Source organism: Amblyomma mixtum, chromosome 3 (genome assembly GCF_055824585.1).
Source record: "Amblyomma mixtum isolate Tamu chromosome 3, ASM5582458v1, whole genome shotgun sequence".
Classification (NCBI taxonomy): domain Eukaryota; kingdom Metazoa; phylum Arthropoda; class Arachnida; order Ixodida; family Ixodidae; genus Amblyomma; species Amblyomma mixtum.
The window spans coordinates 11,891,947-11,905,075 of record NC_143014.1 but is presented as its reverse complement, the minus strand read 5'-3'; positions in this window follow the sequence as shown (position 1 = coordinate 11,905,075).

The following is a 13,129-nucleotide window of genomic DNA, read 5'->3' as shown; positions in this document are numbered from 1 at the left end:
GACAAAGACTGTACATTCGTGGTGCACCGATCAGCTGCAACCACTTCGTGACGTCTTCGTGGCGGCAGACGGACTGTAATGATCGGAGGCCCAGCCAGCAGAGAACGGCGAGCCCAGACGGGCGCCATCAGGCCACTTCGGGAAGCGCTGCTGTTTTTCGGAGAAGACGCAAGGAAAAGGGTGCCTGGGGACGGCTTCTGGCGTCGGCGTCGGCGGACAAAGGCTGTAATCCCCTTCGCCGGCGATGCTGAATGCATCGCTTCTCCCGGACTGCCGTGGACCAACGGAAGGGACCCAGTGGCGACTACAGCGGGGGCGACGGCGCCGCCAACTCATTAACCGCGTGCGCCGTGAGGAGCCGACAAGGCAGGGGCGACACGGCTGATTTTTCCCTGAAGAGGTCACCGGTGAGCGGTCAGCGCTCGCGTCCCCATCGATCAAGCTCATCATACAGCAGCAACGACCTTTGGGCCTGGTCAAACAGTTCGCGACTGAGAGACGCCAAGTTCCTCCTTGCCCGTGTGTGTGTGTGTCTGTGCGGGGTGCGGTGCCACGTGGGGAAGGCGGAGCCTAAGAAGACGCGAGCGGCCCATTGGACGCTCAACCAGAGATCAGAGTCCCTAGCTGGGTGCCTGGGGAATGTGAACTGCATTTAAGCAGCAATCTGCGGTGTGCCAGAGGATCCTCCCCCATTTTCTGACTTTGGTCTACTTGCCACTGTACAAAATGTAAAATAAACCTTCAAGCTTTGCTATTCCTCCCGAAGGCTTCCCTCCGTAGTCTGCCTGCTTCGCCCTAATGCGGTGAAGACCCTGGTCCCGATCCCCGAACATGAGCGGGAATACAGTTGGGACAGTTGGCGTCAAGGTGGTTATGTTGTGAGCTTGGAGGAGAATATTGTGTGAGCACACCCTCGATAGCTATAACAAAACGGGAATTAGACTATTTGAGCCAGGTTCAGTTAGAATAATTAGGTCGTCCTACCCTAATATCGAAGTTTTAAAGTTTAGGGTTTCTGTATTCAGCTAATGGCCCTTTGGAATTGCTTATTTTCGTCTTGCTTTTAACGGGTTTTTTTTTGGCTCTTTCACAAAATTGGTACTGGGTTGTGTATTACTTGGTGACACCTTGCGCTTATACATCGCTTGGATTGTTGTTTACTTGTTCCAAACAGCTGTATCAAGCCCGCTAGCCAAAGACGTCGGAGAAGGACAGTGGAGCGTGCCACTCGAGCGCTCATGAGAATTGTATGGCCATCTGCATGATTCAGACCCTCTGAATACAAACACTTCCTTATAACATCCGATCTGCGACTGTTTTCGGGATGATCCCACCGCGGAACTTATACGGGCGTCATGTCCGTGTAACGTTCGAGCCGCGACTGTTTCTGGGATAATCCCAGTGCGGACTTCATACGAATGTCCCAGGGACGTCCTTTTAGGGATGTGGGAAGTGCGTACGTTTTTGGGACGTCCTACGGATGTTTGGTGTTGTCTGGGGTGGGAGTGACGGGGATGGGGTTCCTTGTAAAGCGATTTGAATGGGCGAGTTAGCGGCAGATTTTGGTCTTATGAGGAGAAGCGCGTATTTAGAAGGGTAGCATTCGAGCCCAATAGATGACGCGTGAGCGGAGATGGTGTCAGCTGCTATTTGAAGAGTTTCCTCAATTTCGCCATCAGATCCATGAGTGGTCCATGCGGTAATATCATCAGCGTACAAGGTATGCCTTAGGTGTGGGATGAGAGCAAGTTTATGAGCTAGGGGATGAAGGGGGAGAGGACCGCGCCTTGGGGGGTTCCAAGCTCGCCGAGTGTATAAGGTGGTGTGTTCAGCTCAGCTATGTGCAGGGAGGCAGTGCGGCCCGAGAGAAAGGCGCGAACGTAGTTGTTGGTATTTGAGCCTACTGTTGCGACCCGGGTAGCATGGCCGGACCGGTGATGGGACGAGGCGGATGGGAGACTGGGTTAAGAGGAAGGCAACGAAAACTTTATACACTTATTTACATTATTTACAAAGAGCGACTGAGAATGACTCTCAGTGGAAGAGAACTTCTTCGTCAGCCGGAGTCGACGGGAGCTAGCAGGCTTCTCCCGACCGCACTCACAGCCGAGTTAAATAGGGTTCGGATTCCACAGATCCCTGCCTGGGGAATAAAGTTCGAAGAGCACTGTCCAATCGGATGGACCGAAGGGGACGCTGGTGTTACCATCCATGGCAGGGGCGGTGCGGGCCGTTCCGCTATCGCGCAGCTCGGTCGATGGGAAGGGGTAGATGCTGAGTAATCCAACACGGCTGGAAAGGAATCTCCGGCAGTCTACGAGCAGGTGAACGAACGTGCTTCCCCGCCGGATGTCCAGAACACGACCTTTGTCGAGGACACAGCCGTCTTCAATTAACAGCCAGCGTGACTGTGCGTAGCACCCCTCCGTCCTTCGACGACCCGAGGGTATACACTCGGCCTGACTGGCGCCGCCACGTCGCCTCCGCTTCCGCTGTGGTTGCCGCTGTCAAATTTGCGCCCTTAAGCCCCCTCCGCATCTTCGACCTTCGCTGCTGCTGCTGTGGTCACCTCCGCTCAAGGAGATCCCCTGCCCTAATCCACTTAGGCTAGGAGGGGGGGCATCACAAGCACCACACTGCACCGCCGCCGTCGCGAGGTTGTCGGCCTTGTCGACTGTTAACAGTTGCTGCTTGATCGGGCCCACGTGGCCAGAAGTACACTCACAACACTACCTGTAGTGCTTGCAGTTCTCGCAAAATGGCATCGTGTCGAATTCTGTCAAATGCCTTTGTGAGGTCAACGGCCAGAATAGCTTTAGGGAGGTAGGGAATCGTGTCATCAAGCACGTCATGTGTAATTTGTAGTAGGGCATCCTGTGCAGACAGGTGCGCACGAAAGCCCACCATGCTGCGCGGGAAAAGGTGGTTGTCTTCCATGTACGTAAATAAGCAAACAAGGGAAGGGGAATGAGGGGCTCGTTATAAATATGAAAGAAGCCAACAGCCACAGAAACCAAGGGGCACAGGGGATTTTTTTTTTACATTAATTTATTTATTTTGTGGTGTTGATCAATTTAGAATATTACTGAACATGTCATCGCTTAAAGCTAATTGATTAGAAAAGCAGAAGAAAAAACAACCACTGCCGCCGGTGGGATCCGAACCCACGACCTCCGAATTACGCGTCCGGTGCTCTACCTCTGAGCTACGGCGACGGCTGTCAAATCTTCTGCTTTCGGGGGTATTTATGTTTACAAGTAACCTAACCTTGAGAGTGTTCATCAGCGCCACCCACGTTCATAAGCGGCGGACGTAGAACGTCCTGAGTAACCGCAGGTAGTGACGTAGAACGTCATCGAACGGAGAGGGTGGAAGCTGCGTGAGAACCCTCTTATGCTTCCTATGGAGTCAAGGCTGCCAGAACCGAGGCCCTCGCTAAGCAATTAAGCAAACAAGGGAAGGGGAATGAGGGGCTCGTTATAAATATGAAAGAAGCCAACCGCCACAGAAACCAAGGGGCACAGGGGATTTTTTTTTACATTAATTTATTTATTTTGTGGTGTTGATCAATTTAGAATATTACTGAACATGTCATCGCTTAAAGCTAATTGATTAGAAAAGCAGAAGAAAAAACAACCACTGCCGCCGGTGGGATCCGAACCCACGACCTCCGAATTACGCGTCCGGTGCTCTACCTCTGAGCTACGGCGACGGCGGTCAAATCTTCTGCTTTCGGGGGTATTTATGTTTACAAGTAACCTAACCTTGAGAGTGTTCATCAGCGCCACCCACGTTCATAAGCGGCGGACGTAGAACGTCCTGAGTAACCGCAGGTAGTGACGTAGAACGTCATCGAACGGAGAGGGTGGAAGCTGCGTGAGAACCCTCTTATGCTTCCTATGGAGTCAAGGCTGCTTTTCTAATCAATTAGCTTTAAGCGATGACATGTTCAGTAATATTCTAAATTGATCAACACCACAAAATAAATAAATAATGTAAAAAAAAATCACCTGTGCCCCTTGGTTTCTGTGGCTGTTGGCTTCTTCCATGTACGTGGTTAGTCGGGCAAGAATTATGTGTTCGAAGGCCTTGCCGAGACAAGATGTCAGAGAAATTGGTCGGATATTCTCTATGTTGATGGGTTTGTGGGGTTTAGGAATAAATATGATTTTCCCATGCTTCCAGGTGGCAGGGAGGGTACCTGACTTCCAGCACTCGTTAAAGTGGGTGACTAGATGAGATATGGAGGCATCGTCAAGGTTTCGGATGGCAGCATTGGTAATTTGATCTTCCCCGGGTGCAGTATTGCGTAATTTCAAAAGGGCTGTCCGAAATTCCGCCTCTGTAATAGGGGCGTCAAGCTGGGGTTGAGGTGGACCCGTGTACTCGGGGTACTTACAAGGGTCTCCTGGGGTGGTATATGTTGCTTTCACCTGCGCGAGGAAAGCGTTCACGTCCTGCCTGCGGTTATGAGTAAGACGGCGGATGCTAAAGCGTGTCTGGGTTTTAGATTGCGTGGCGTCTAGCATGTGGCGTAAGAGGTGCCAGGCACGGGTTGTGGAGAGATTGCAGCGTAGGCTGTCACAAATCTGATTCCAGTTAGCTTTGCAAAGAGTGGCACTGTACACGTGGTGTTCTATTTGGGTCTGAAGCTGTGCGAGTTTTAGTTTCGTATTGTATTTTTGAGTTTTCCACCTGTGCGTTATGCGTTCTTGAGCTTGAAGGAGGTGCGCGAGCTTACTGTCAATTGCGGAGGTGTCTGGGGTAGTGTCTAGCGTTTGGGTATGTTGGCGAATGTCCTCCTGTAACTGGGTAGTCAAGGTGTCTAGGTAGAAGGGTACCTGTGTTGACTGTACGTGTTCCTGGCGAAATTATCGTAGCTGGTCCCAATTAGTTTTTCTAACGGTAAATTTGCGCTGAGGGCGGCGATAGTTTCGTGTTATGCGAATTAGGTGGCGATCGCTGCCTAGTGTGGTTTGCGTTCTTTCCCACTGCAAATGGGCCACATTCCTTCCAAGCGTGGGATCTGGCTGGTATAAGTTAACCAACACGCGTAGGCAGGCTAAAATCATTAAAGATGGACAAGTGGAGCACCATCATTTCATTGCAGAGAACTGTGCCTCTGGGGTTTGTGCGCCGATAGCCCCAGTCCACGTGGGCGCAGTTAATTGAAGTCACCGGCAATGAGTAGCGGGTTTGATCCAGCCAATTGCGTTGCGGATTTGAGCCGTGCGGATTTGAGCCGTGCGGATTTGAGCCGTTGCGGATTTGAGCGGATTTGACTTGATTACTGTTCGACCCCCCCCCCTTATGTAATGCCCCCTGGGGCCCTTAAGGGTAAATAAATGATGATGATGATGATGATGATGAGTAGATTAACTGGCTGTCGTGGTAGAAGATAGCAGTTAAGAACGTACAAGGGAGATTGTGCAGGGGTTGGAGGTAAAATTTCGATGAAGGTGTGAGTGATAGGTGTGGTAATTGTGCGTTCCATATAAAGTAAAGAGTTACAGACGTATGTAACCACCTGAGGAAGATCAGTAGAGTCCGAGGGGATGAGAGCGTATCCGGAAAGTTGTTTGCAAACGTTTGCGTCCTGAATTGCGATGATGTCTGGTGGGGATGAGGAAGTAGCGATAATTTGCTGCAGAGGATCGCGCTCACGCCGAAAGCCCCTGCAGTTCCATTGAATAATCTGTAAAGAATTATGGTCCGTCGGAGGAGCCATGCTGTAGGGTGGAGGGGCGAAGGAGGGGTGTGGGGGGTGGCACTGGGAGGAGAGGCCGGTGAGAGGCTAAGAATAAGGTGAGGTAAACGCTCCTCTACCTTGGCCATGATGCTAGTGATTACAGTATCTATTAAACGGGTAATGGTAGTTTCAATCAAAAGTTGGCACTGTGCAGTGACCTGTGCAGCAATGCGCTCTGCGAGCCTGGCTTCTAAGTTTTCGGCGAAGTCCTAAAATTTAGCTTCCAAGTCTATGGGTTGCGGTGGCCTCTCATCAGGCCTCCTCTTTTTCGAAGGAGGTTGGACAGGTGGCGAGGTGGGTGGGGAGGATTGTGGTGGAGGAGTTGGGGGTACAGCGGGGGTGGAGGTAGAGATGACTGCCTTGAGCTTCCTTACCTCTTCCCGCAGAGCAGTCACTTCCTGGTCCTGGGAGGTCGGGGCATGAGTCCTGGCGGCCTTGGAGGCCCACGTAGAGGTAGTGGGAAGGGTCATTTGCAGAGGGGGAAAGTCCTTCTTGCTAAAGGGTTTTGTCTTCTGTGGCGGTGGGCTGCGTTGTTTCGGAGTTGGATATCTTGCCTTGCATGAGCCGGTACCCGTGAGGTGCTCGCCCCCACAGAGAATGCAGATCGGGATGCAGGAAGGAACAGCTTGCGGGTCATGCTTGTCTCCGCACCGCGTGCAGAGACCAGTCTTGGGGTGGGGGCAGACGTCATATCTGTGGCCCGGCCGGCGACAGTTGGTGCAGGCATCCGGACTGCCCTTGTACACCGTGCATCTATAAAACAACACTCATGTAGCGTATGGTGTGAGGAACTGGTCCGTGCCCAAAAGTGATTAATATTGAGAGGTCCTCCCTATTCTGCGTGCTGCGATATCAGCGTCCGGGTTGCGGGTCTGGAGGTCTCGTAGCGTCTGCTCCGGCGTTTCCGCCGAGTAGGCCTGCGAGATGACTCCACGTACAGCTGCGGGCGGTGGTGCGATGTAGGCGGCGACAGGGTAACTGGTCCCTTAGAGTACCACTTCCTTCATGATTTGAACAGCGCGAACTACAAGGGACAAAAAAAGAAGGGACACAGGACGAGCGCTGACTCGCAACTAAAAGGTTTATTCACTGAAACCTTCTTATATGAAGAAACAATCAAAGGGAAGAAACAACACAAAAAAACCAAAAAGCATGAAACGCAACATTCGTCAGGTGCTCCCGAGAAAATTCATCTCCCTATCGCAAAGGAAAACAGATGGTTTGCTGACGCAATTCAGTTGCCCTGCGATGTGAAAAGCCTCGACAACTTCTCGTGTTGTCTGATCACTATGGGTGTATAGTACACGTGTTTGATTGAATAATGCAGTGCATTTTTTCTTTTTCTTTTTCATGACTTTACATTCTAGACAATGTTTGACCAAATGTGAAAGGTCATCACCATTGTTTAAGTTGTTCCTGTGCTCTTGTAGGCGCTTGTTAAGGCCACTCCGCTTACGACAGACGTCCAGCCTGAAAAGAAGAAATTTGCCGTTTTGCCATATGTTCACCGCGTCTCCCACGGACTAAAGAACGTAGCAAGTAGGTACAAAGTTGGCGTGTTCCTTTCAGCCCCCGCCAAGCTCAAACAGATATGCCCTGCCATTGAAAGAAAGAAAGAGGCCAAGAAGAAAAAAGAAGGATGTGGCGTTGCGCACAGGGATAAGTTTGTGGCCTGTAAAACATGTGTTGTATACAGTGTACCCCTTTCCTGTGGATCGCGTTACATTGGTCAGACAGGGCGTTGACTTAACAAGCGCCTACAAGAGCACAGGAACAACTTAAACAATGGTGATGACCTTTCACATTTGGTCAAACATTGTCTAGAATGTAAAGTCATGAAAAAGAAAAAGAAAAAATGCACTGCATTATTCAATCAAACACGTGTACTATACACCCATAGTGATCAGACAACACGAGAAGTTGTCGAGGCTTTTCACATCGCAGGGCAACTGAATTGCGTCAGCAAACCATCTGTTTTCCTTTGCGATAGGGAGATGAATTTTCTCGGGAGCACCTGACGAATGTTGCGTTTCATGCTTTTTGGTTTTTTTTTGTGTTGTTTCTTCCCTTTGATTGTTTCTTCATATAAGAAGGTTTCAGTGAATAAACCTTTTAGTTGCGAGTCAGCGCTCGTCCTGTGTCCCTTCTTTTCTTGTCCCTTGTAGTTCGCGCTGTTCAAATCATGAATATCTACCAACTCGCCCAACTGAACGTTTTGCTATACCACTTCCTTGAGTTGGACGAGGTGCAGGACGGTTGTTTCCTGGGGGGTAGCGACGGTGAATGTGCTATTCGTAGGATGGATCCGGAGGTGAAAGTCCCCTAGGTCCCGGCCATCGGCGATGACTTGCAGGGCTTGCATAAGGGGCTGCGCCATGGCTCCGTTCAAAGCGAGCCCGCCTCTCGGTCGAAAAACTACCCGTATAGTGCCGGGCGGGAGTGAAGCAAGGTGTTTGCATCGCTGCGAGACTGCGTGCGACACGCGCAGCTGTTGCTGTTGAGCACGGTACGTCGGCTTAAAGGGCGCAGGGGCAGCCTCGGCCTGAGCACCGACGGCGGACACGGCTGTTTGGGGAGGTACAACCAGGGTTTTCGGGCTTGGTTCTCGAACCTGGTATGCTCGGAGTACTGCGGTCCACTCACTGGGTCTGGACGTTTCAGGGTCGAGGTTGTCGCCCTGCGCTTGCACCTCCATGGCTGTTGGGGTACGTGCGCTGCCGGTGACAGGCCTAGCCTCCAGCGTTGCGAGGACCAGCGCGGCGGCTGGCGAGGAGCGAACTTTACGACGTCGGTGCGGTCAGAAGAGAGGACTGGATCGAATAATGGCTGTAGCGGTTGGAAAGCGCTCACCTTTAGGAAACGTTGGACATAAGAGGTGAGCCTTTTGGGCGTTTGTTGCGCATGAAGAGGAGCCGAGAAGCGGTGACAGTACCGAAAGGCGGCCGGAGCGGCACTACGAGCAAGGCGTACACGCTGAGCGCGTCCTCCCATCAATCGCAATCACGACTTGAGGGCTGTAGGCAGTGTGGTTGCGGGTGGAATCGGCGATATGTCTGAAGACGGCATCAGCGCTGGAGATGCAACTTGCAGCGAGATAAGAATTTCTAGCCCTGATGTGTTTAAGATGCCGGTTGGAAGTTTTCGCATTATTCCGCTGCATTCCAAAGTGAAAAGTAGTTTTGTTTGGAAACATTTTGGGCACTTAACATACCTCACTGGGGGAAAGCACAAGAGAGTTGGAACCGACTACTACTGTGAAAGCTGTTTGGCTAAGTCATCAGAGGAGGACGACTCAAAGCCTTTCGAATCGTAGGTAGCGCGCCTTCTGTTCTTTCCCGCCGCAGTGGCTCAGTGGTTGCGGCGCTCGGCTGCTGACCCGAAAGACGCGGGTTCGATCCCTGCCGCGGCGGCTGAATTTCGATGAAGGCGAAATTCTAGAGGCCCGTGTACTGTGCGATGTCAGTGCACGTTAAAGAACCCCAGGTGGTCGAAATTTCCGGAACCCTTCACTACGGTGTTCCTCATAGCCTGAGTTGCTTTGGGACGTTAAACCCGAATAAACCAAACCTTTTGTTCTTTATGGAACTACTTTACTAGGCCGCTTTGCCATTTCATTGTGAGAATTTTAATATTCACCTGTTTCCTCCGCAGCTGCAAGGTAAAACGCTACGTTAGAGCAAGCACGTCGGACATGCAGAGACACTTAATTGATGGACGCTCACAAACTGCAAGACGACTGCAAGAAGGGGACAGCCAAGACAGCCGCGACGGTTAAGGATTATTTATTTCCGGATGGTTCCCAGGTGCAAGACAACAACTACATCGTCAAGAAAGAGCACGCTCGCCAGAGATCTTGTCCTTTTGATCACCAGGGACCTGCTGCCTTTTAACATAGTGAAGGGAGAGGGGTTACAGCTGGGTTACGACTATAACGCAGTCTAAGCATTTGCGTTTCTTCTGCGATAATGTATGTGTGAACACAGAGTGAGTTTATTTCTCTTCTGTAGGACTTCTTCACAAAATATGGAGTGATCAGAGAGCTCCAAGAGCTCCCTGACCGAACGACCTTGTCGAGGGCAGCCCTGGATGATGTGTACCGTGCCATGCGTGGACAGGTGAAGAAGATGGTAACTGAGCGGTCGAGGTTTTGTGCCGTCACGTACGATCTGCGGACCGACAGCTACAGGCGCGAGCCTACATCACGTTCACTTGTCACCATATTGACGGTATGTGTAGCATGCTCTTTTTAGAGTACTGATAGCAATAAGCGCGTACCTCAACCCATGTATTAACTTGCAGCGCGTGCTTGCACTATACTTTTCTAAAGTTTTTATTTACTTTAAACTTGCGTGAGCTTTTGAGAGCAAGGCAAAGACAAAAAAATAAAGCCCGCATGCTTCGTTCTTGCTTCTATCTTGAAAACGTATATTTATTATATCACGAAAGCATTATGATTGCATTAATACTGGGCAAGTGTAGCGAACGCTGAAAAAGTGGTCAATTTTAATGGGGAGGAAAAGAGGGCCGGGTTTTGACAGAGAGTGATTGAAATGAGAACAGACCAATTCATGTAAGAATCCTGAATTAGAATATTTTGATCTTTTTCTTGCTGTGCTGTTTCAGAGTGTAATGGTTGCTGTTTTTATTTAAGAGAACTACGAGCCCGAGACACATGACCGACTGACATACATGTGATGCCATCATGAATGAGTTTCAAAGGTGCCTCGAAGAATTCAACATGGTGGGAAAGGAAGTGTGTGCAGTCACTGACGCCGGCTCGAACATGAAGCGCGCAGCAAATCTCGCGCAGACGGAACATCACCTGTGTATTGGGCACGGCCCATACAACCTGGTTGTCAAGGACGGATTTGGAAGCGTCCCAAAATTCAACAGCCCAAGCAACCACAGATATCCGTCATACGTCCGAGCTAGATCCTAACGTCCTGCGCCGAGATCGGACGTCCGTCGGACATACGAACGCAATTCGGCTTCTGATATCCTTTCCGTACGTCCGTCGAAGGTACGGACTGTATCTACTTTTGTATATCCATATGAGAGACGAGGTGTACGTCCGAAAGATGTAAGGAAAAGTATTTTCCCAGGCCATGAGTATGTACGTTTTTTTTTTCCACAGAGAATTCGCGCCTTTCATGTATGTATACTGTGTATACTATGCAGTTTGCTTTTTTAACCGCGAAAGACTTATTCCGCAAATCTTCTTTATTTGCACCAGTTGGAGGGTTTGACGCGAAGATGTTTGTAAATTGGTGCGATTCCACTCCTACCGGCGGTGCAAGAGCCGCCAACGGGCTAAATTTATCTAAGAGGAGAAGCAGGTGTTGCAGAATTTTGAAGGAACTCAATGACTAGTTTTATATCTATAAAACTTCTACAAATTAGTGGAGTTGTGCGACATGTCCACCGCTTTGCTAGCTAAACTTGCCATTGAAACCATTTGTAAATATCAAAACTCCCGCGCATTCTGCTATCACCATCATCATAGATGTCAGTTCGCGGTCAGTCCAATCCAATCCATCAGTACGGCTACGTAGCGTTGTTGTTGATTTGTTGCGTAGTGTTGTGCTGCTTTATAGCTCTGTTACTATAATGCGTGGCTTTGTTCGGTACGTGGACGACAGTAGCATGTAACTTAAACAATTCGAAACATACGGGAAGCGCCTGAAGCTCTTCTGGAGCGCTGAAATGCCGCACAGCGTCGATCTTCGGTTAAAGAAAGCTTAGTGCACATGTGATTGCCTACGAAGGTATGCATCAAGTGCACTTCTTGGAACTTGCTTCTAGGACAATATAGCATGCTCATATAACATTCGTTCACAGGACAGTGGGAGCAGTAAGCCCGAGGAGATGGCTTCCACAAGTGTGTGCTGTTCTCACACTTTCGGGAGCCTACATCCCACAGCTGCTGGAGCCCTCAACTCGCGCGGCTAATTCCCACTCCTCTTCAAAGTTGCGGGACGGAGTATTTTTGTTAATTTTTAAGGCATCACTAGGTTCACTGTTCCTATGTAAAGAGTGCCAACGCGCAAAAAGGCTGACCATAGGGAGCACGTGTAGTTCGCAGTGGTTCGCAACGGAAGCTTTGCGGTTTTATGTGCACAGTCGCGTACAGTGCTGCACAGGTTAGTGCCTTAAGGCCCATGAGAATAAATAAAGAACAGATACATTGTCAAATATGGTGTGGAAAAGTGAGAGCTGTTAATGTCTTATACTTATTGAGGTGTTCGTTAAAGTGCATTGTCTGTTATACTTGCAGCATTAAACACTTCTATTAATTGGTTCTAGTGTTTTACTTGGGCTACTACATTGTGCCATTTGTTTCACATGACTGGTGTTTACCGCGTTCTTTTTTTTTCAGAAATCCTGTGGGTAGGAAGGTAATGGATGTGTGTACCAAGCTTGTCACATTTAAGATATTATCCGAATATAACCCATTGCTCTGCTGATGTATCATCAACCCCAATAAAATATGCCTGCTATGCATCAAATTGTGTTTCGTTTTATTGCATCGCGCGGGGTGAAAAAAGCACGCATGCACCATATATGCGAATATTCGAGAAAGATCCGCCAATGGACGTACTCAACTGGACGTCCGTCGGAGGGCGAACCGTATACCTTTGACCTCCTTTCGGACGGCCGACGGACGTCTACCGGCTGTTTGCGGATGTTCAGTGGACGTATGATACATCCGAAATAGACCTCTGTGGGCCGTCCGAAGGATATCAGTGGTTGCTAGTCAACTTCCGTGACATTGTGAAGACGGTGCACTACCGAACCTTCGACCTGGAGGAGATAGCGGACTCCTAACTGAATGCGGCAGTGCTGTCGTTGGTCAGTACAGCCGAAGCGCTTGAACATGACGAAAATGATACTGTACTTGATGAAGGCTGTCAAATCAGCAATCATGCGTGCAACGCCACTCCAGTAGCGCGGGTAGGGGCAGTAACAGTTAATCTGAACACACCGACCAGGTGGCATAGCATATTTCCACCTGGTGTTCTCAGGTGGCGCATGAAAGAGAAGACATTGAAGTGTCTCGCGCTGGCTGGCTGCTGTATTCTGCTGGTTTGCGACTTTTCGCCCTATCTTCCGTGCCTATATGTTCGAGAGCCTCGTCGCGAATAAGGCTGCGCTCAGGAAGTGGTTGACTCGGCTGCACTGTTAGCAAAAAAACACCCAAAAGGGAGTCAATGGCTTGTCCTCTAACGCACACCCAAAATGAGGTTTCTTTTACTCCATATGTATGGTGTTTTTCATTTACTCCCTTATATAAGGGAGTTATTAAGGAGTGAAAAGGGAGTAAATTTTTTACTCCCTTATAGATATGGAGCCCGAAAATGGCGTGATGTTTATAGTTTATTT